We start from the raw sequence: 6,411 nt of genomic DNA on the forward strand, positions 1-6,411 counted from the left end.
TGCGTATGAGAGATCCAAAGATAAGAAAAAAGCTATTGAAGTCTATTATTTCATTGATTTGTAAATGTGTAAACGCATTATTAGCACATGTATTACATCTTGGGAAACATTATTACTGATTTACAAAAAAATTCACAACTAAAAGAGTAGACATGCAAATCACAAATCAGACCACAAACAAAACTATTATAGATCATTCCTCTACAAAGACAAGCTTGGCCTCCACTTGATATTGAAGAAGACTTGGTCATAAGACTTCCAGGAAGTCCAGACGACTGAAATGAAAGTCGTCTGGAAGACTTCCTGGAAGTCGTCTAGTGCATTATATTTTAGACGACTAACAGGTAAGTCATCCCAGAAGTCTTCCAGATCTGAAATATCTGCATATCAAATCCAGATCTGAAAAACCTGCATATCCAAAAACGTTCAAACGGCTTAAAAACAGAGAAAATGAGTGGAATATTAGATAAATATACCTTTATTGAACACACAAAAATACATATCTAAAATTAAAAGATCTATTTTTAAATGAGTGGAAGATGAGTACCATCTGATTAAAAACTTGCAAAAAAGATAGATTAGTAAGAAAGACATGAGACAAGACTGAAAAATTCATATAAAGTTTGGTGTTTTCAAGTCAAAGAGATTAGAGTGGGTTTGTAGAGTTTTAATTTGGGAAAAAAGTAAGAACTTTATACAACAATAAGTTACCAAATGAAGAAAAATCAGACATAAAAACTTACCAAAACGCTCAGATCTATTATGAAAGGGAGACTTCGTCAGAAGACTTCCAGGAAGTCCAGACGACTGAAATGGAAGTCGTCTAGTGCATTATATTTTAGACGACTAACAGGTAAGTCATCCCAGAAGTCTTCCAGATCTGAAAAACTTGTATATCAAATCCAGATCTGAAAAACCTGCATATCCAAAAACGTTCAAATAGCTTAAAAACTGAAAAAATGAGTGGAAAATTAGATAAATCTACCTTCATAAAACACACAAAAATACATATCTATAATTAATAGATCTACCTTTAAATGAGTGGAAGATGAGTACCATATGATTAAAAACCTGCAAAAAAGATAGATTAATAAGAAAGACATGAGACAAAACTGAAAAATTCATATAAAGTTTGGTGTTTTCAAGTCAAAGAGATTAGAGTGGGTTTGGAGAGTTTTAGTTTGAGAAAAAAATAAGAACTTTATACAACAAGAAGTTAACAAATGAAAAAAAAAATCAGACATAAAACCTACCAAAACACTCAGATCTATTATGAAAGGGAGACTTCGTCAGAAGACTTCCATGAAGTCCAGACGACTTCCAGGAAGTCCAGACGACTGAAATGGAAGTCGTCTGGAAGACTTCCTGGAAGTCGTCTAGTGCATTATATTTTAGACAACTAACAGGTAAATCGTCCCAGAAGTCTTCCAGATCTGAAAAACCTGCATATCAAATCCAGATCTGAAAAACCTGCATATCCAAAAACGTTCAAATGGCTTAAAAATAGAGAAAATGAGTGGAAGATTAGATAAATCTACCTTTATAGAACACACAAAAATACATATCTAAAATTAATAGATCTACCTTTAAATGAGTGGAAGATGAGTACCATCTGATTAAAAACCTGCAAAAAAAGATAGATTAGTAAAAAAGACATGAGACAAAACTGAAAAATTCATATACAGTTTGGTGTTTTCAAGTCAAAGAGGTTAGAGAGAGGTTGAAGAATTTTAGAATGATGAACATTACTTTTTTGTTGCAGCCATTTGAGAGGAGGAGAGAGAAAGTGTAATTTTTTCTTTATAAAGGAGACAAAAAAATCCAATGATGTTAAATATTTTTGATTCAGACGACTTACTTGTAAGTCGTCCAGAAGACTTTAATATTTTTAGCGGAAAATTAAAATATTTTTAGCGGGAAACTAAAATAGAAGACTTCCCAGACTCGTTTAAATTATTTAAGTGGAAAAATAATTTTTAAAAAAAATTTAGGCGGAAATATTTAGACGATTTACATGTAAGTCGTCTGTTTTAATTTTTTCACTGGAAGTCGTCTAGAACCTAAACATAACACCTAAACTTAATTAACTAACTAAACACTTCATAAAATCAAATTAAACTTCAAAAGAGTTTAATATACACAAAAATAAACACGTATAGGTAAAAATTTAGTTTTTCAAAAAATATTCAAGGTTTCCAAAATCTAACCCTAAGAATACATACAATACTACAACATATGTTGCCAAACCCTAGACCAAAGAATACCATGATTCACTACTTACACTCATCTAAGTTGAAAACAATTCAATTTTGTTATATTTTAATTTATATCACTTAAAACTGTTTATAATTACATGATTTTAATTTTTCGCTTATCAAAATATTTTTTAAAAAATTTATAAATTATTTTTAAGATCAGCTACACCAGAAGACTTACTTTGAAGTCGTCCACACGACTTCCAACATCTCAGACGACTCAGATGACTTACTGAGGCTATATTCGTAAAAAAAAGCTTCTATTTTTTTGTTTGATCACAAAGGATTGGGCTGTAATTTCACAAGCCTTTTAAGTTAGTTTTGCATTTGATTCAAGTTTTGGTATAGGTTTAGGGTTAAAATCAAGTTGTGGGTTAATTTTGGCGAATTCCCCAAAAAAATATTGGAAAACCAGAAAATATTTGACATATTTAAATACTTAGAAAATATCCAAAATTTTGACCCAAAATCTAACCCGAATACCTGAAAAGTACCCAAAATTTTACCTAAATACCCGAATTATATTTCTGAAAAATCTAAAATTTTACTCGAACCCAAAACTATAACCAAATACCCGAGCAAAAAACTTAAAAAATATCAGTAATACTAAAATTAAGCCGAAATCCCCAAAGATACCTAGTATATGCAATATTTTTTTTTGAAATTTTGAGTACCAGATCAGGTCTCAAGTAAGATCCGGACTACCTGCGAGTCTTGAACAAAAATATTTAATAGGTTAATTTGCTTTACCCGAATGGGATCCGATAAAATGTCCAAGCCTACTCTACATCTATCCTGAGGTAGATTTAAGGAGCGAGTCCTACTAGTGATCATTTGTGCTCGATTGAATTGATATATGTGTATTCGATTGTAAGAATTTAGGACCCTACATCTATAGATTAACACAAAACCACAATGCAAATATAATAGACTTTTTAATAATCCAAAATACATATCTATATTATGAACATTTAGTGCTTTATATTCTTGTTTTAGTATTGGTGGGAGCTTTATTATTTACATTTTTAACCTATTTCCAATAAAACTTTATATAGTTAAATATTTATCCTCATAAATAGTCAGAAATAAAGCATTTGTTGAATAATAAGAACCAAAAATTATGTTCTAGCTTCTATAAAGTTGTTGTTGTTCAAAAAATAAAAGCTTCTATAAAGTTGTTACAATGTTATCTATAATAATAAAGGGGGGATTTTCTCTCACCTCCTGCAGCCACGTCCTTTTTTAGGGGTGGGCATATGTCGCCACGTGTCGGCGCTTAATTGGTTACGTTTTTTTGTTTTTTTTTTCCCTTATTCGGTTTGGGCTCCGGCTAATGTGTTGTTTTTTTATTTGTTTTGTCGCGGCCCACCTTGAACTGATCGTGCCCAGGGTTTTCACGTCTCGTCTTTGTCTTTGTCTTCTACCTTCTCATCATCGACCGCGAGACGCAGAGATTCGAGCCTGTTGAGTATCCCTAACGCCTCCGATTTCAATAACTCTGCAACTTAACTCCACTGAGCGGTAGAGAAGGCGAGAGCCACCACTGGATCTCTCTCTCTCTCTCTCTCTCTCTCTCTCTCTCTCTCTCTCTCTCTCTCTCTCTCCCGTGCCGGATCTCTCTCTCTCTCTCTCTCTGTGAGTTTTGATTTCGATTTGTTTTTGTCTTGGTAAAGAAAGTTGGAGGAGGCAGAAAAGCTTGATGGAGGAGGACAGAGAAGAAGCTTCATGAGGTGGAGGAGGCTGGACGAACAGACAGCAGAAGAGGCGGGATGAAAAGGCGGAGGAGGAGGCTTGACGCTCAAGTTTGCCAGCGGTGGAGAGTTCAACAAGAAGATGGCGGCCTCTTGATTAGTTTTAGTGTTGTATTTTTTTTTTAATTTTGTTTAATGGTATAAACCAATTAAAAATTACAAACCGGTTCAAATATTTTGTAAACCTGTTTTAATATATACATTATATGTTTATCTATATTCTAGAGTGATGAGAGGACGAGATCTTTGTAGATGCAGTTTTGAGTGATGAGGTCTGACACGGAGGCCAAGCCGTGGACGTTAATGGCAGCATAGAAGTTGGAGACACCTTCAGAGTTCAGACACAGATCTGGGAGCTGTTCGGGACGCAATGTCGATGGCTGTCTCCCACTACACAGCTGATTTTGCAGACGGACTACAAGATGTGAACAATTGCCACCGAGTGACGGTTGTTGGTTTCAAACTATTGCCAGAAAGGTGAGTGAGAAGTTTCATCTCATTCGTTACATATATTCTACAAATATATCTTTTTATTCCTCCACTGCAAGGTATACCTTTTTATTCATCCAAGTATGCATCTTTATGGAGTTTTGTAGCTTGTGATTAAGTGTTTAGTGTAGCCAATCTTAAAGCTTCATTCGTGGAGGAGTTTAAGTCTGGAGTTTAAGTCTGAACGTTCTTTAAGATTTGAATAGTTTTCATTTTTGAAGGATTTGGTAAAGATCCCAACATTTTAACGTTAACATGTGTGGATTCACAGGTTTATTCTTTGGACTGGACACCTGAGATGAACCAGATTGTCAGTGCATCTCAACAAGACACACTCAGTTAGAAGAGAAAAGTGATGGAAAAGGGAAAGACACAACCAAAGGGCCAATTGATAAAGTGCTGAAAATGCAATCGTTTAGATCTTGAAAAGGTCAGACTTGTTATGAAAGTCATGTAGAGACAGCGCCGAATATGTTGAAAATATAAAGGATGTGGGGTTCGCTGCACTATTTGCACAGTAAATTTCTTTTCTATATATATGATCGATTTCGATCATTTGTAAGATCATCATTCACTCTTCTCTCTAATAATAATCTTTCTATCAGTATTAAAAATTCCACGGATATAAAATTTTGTCCTTATTTAAATTCCTGCGATACAATAAAATTCCAGTTCTATTTATAACAAGACTTTAATAATATGATTAGTTAAATTCTATTTTTATATACTAATATATATCTAAATGGGTATATCACTCTGCCCACCTGCACCAAACCAAACTCACACGCTCACAGGTTTATATATACTATTTATGTATAATTTAGATACTGAAAATGTGGGAGATTGGCACATTTCTCCATTAGAGTTACTCCACAGTGGTCCTTTGCTTGATTTTGATCTTCTTCCAGGATGTTGTTCTTCAATGGCTGCCTTGAGTTTACCGTCTCTACCAAATGTCCTTATCTCAGACACTTGTGGAGAAGCTTATGGTCTCTGTGAGTAACCAACTTGAACCGTAGATCTACATAGATAGTTCGTTGTTTGTCTCATATAGTTTTGTTCATCAATTTTCAGGTCAAAGCTGCAGAGCCTTTTCCTTCAATCGTCGCAGCATCTAAAACTATTGCAGTGGTTTCATCTGGATTGTGTGGAGATCACGGAGATGCCATACATTTGACAACAATAATGCTACCGATATCAATGAACATAAATTTTTCTCCAACTCTCTCTTTTTCATGTTACCACCACTCCATTATAAGAAGCTATCTAGAGATTTTGTTTCTGTCACCAGCTATCTAGAGATTTCATACTTCATAATAACTTTAAAAATTGAAAAATAATCTACATTTTCATCTTTTTAGTATATAGATCAAATCTATTAACGACACATTTAATAATTGATGAAATATTTCTAATTATTTTCAATTGAACCAAGTTCTTTTCAACAAACTTTCTTTGAACATATAATAATATAGTAAATACGTAAATATAATTCAAAAATATATAGAATTCTGAAAAAAAAAATAAGAGTAAGAGATGTAAAGTTTTTTTTTGAACACGAGATTAAAAGGTGCTTCCTACATTAGAAAAAAACAATAGTTTGTTCCCCAAAAGTATACATAAATTAACAAGAAATTAAAAAAAACACAACTAATGACTAATATATAAGCAGAACAGAAATCTAATTAGAAATTCTGGAAAATGAAAAAAAATAGAAAATATACAAATGAAACGATAAAACATATAGTGAAAGTGCACAATATAGCTTGAATTTTTAAAATTTGTCAACGATTAATAATTGTGAAAATACATCATATCATTTTCATATATAAATTTCAAGCATACATAGAGAAAATCAAAAAGATTTAAAAGGGAAATCCATTTATGATATTGTTTTTAACGTTTATCAAACCAAA

General features: G+C 32.8%; 1 long non-coding RNA gene across 1 annotated transcript; it reads left to right on the forward strand.

The window, feature by feature from the left end:
• Positions 1 to 3,933: 3,933 nt before the first annotated feature.
• Positions 3,934 to 6,008, forward strand: LOC125596629. Its single transcript, XR_007331164.1, has 4 exons — positions 3,934 to 4,483; positions 4,767 to 4,925; positions 5,320 to 5,490; positions 5,570 to 6,008. It is a non-coding gene; the product is annotated as an uncharacterized LOC125596629 (long non-coding RNA).
• Positions 6,009 to 6,411: the final 403 nt, after the last annotated feature.

This window comes from Brassica napus, unplaced genomic scaffold, assembly GCF_020379485.1.
Source record: "Brassica napus cultivar Da-Ae unplaced genomic scaffold, Da-Ae ScsIHWf_1251;HRSCAF=1786, whole genome shotgun sequence".
Classification (NCBI taxonomy): Eukaryota; Viridiplantae; Streptophyta; class Magnoliopsida; order Brassicales; family Brassicaceae; genus Brassica; species Brassica napus.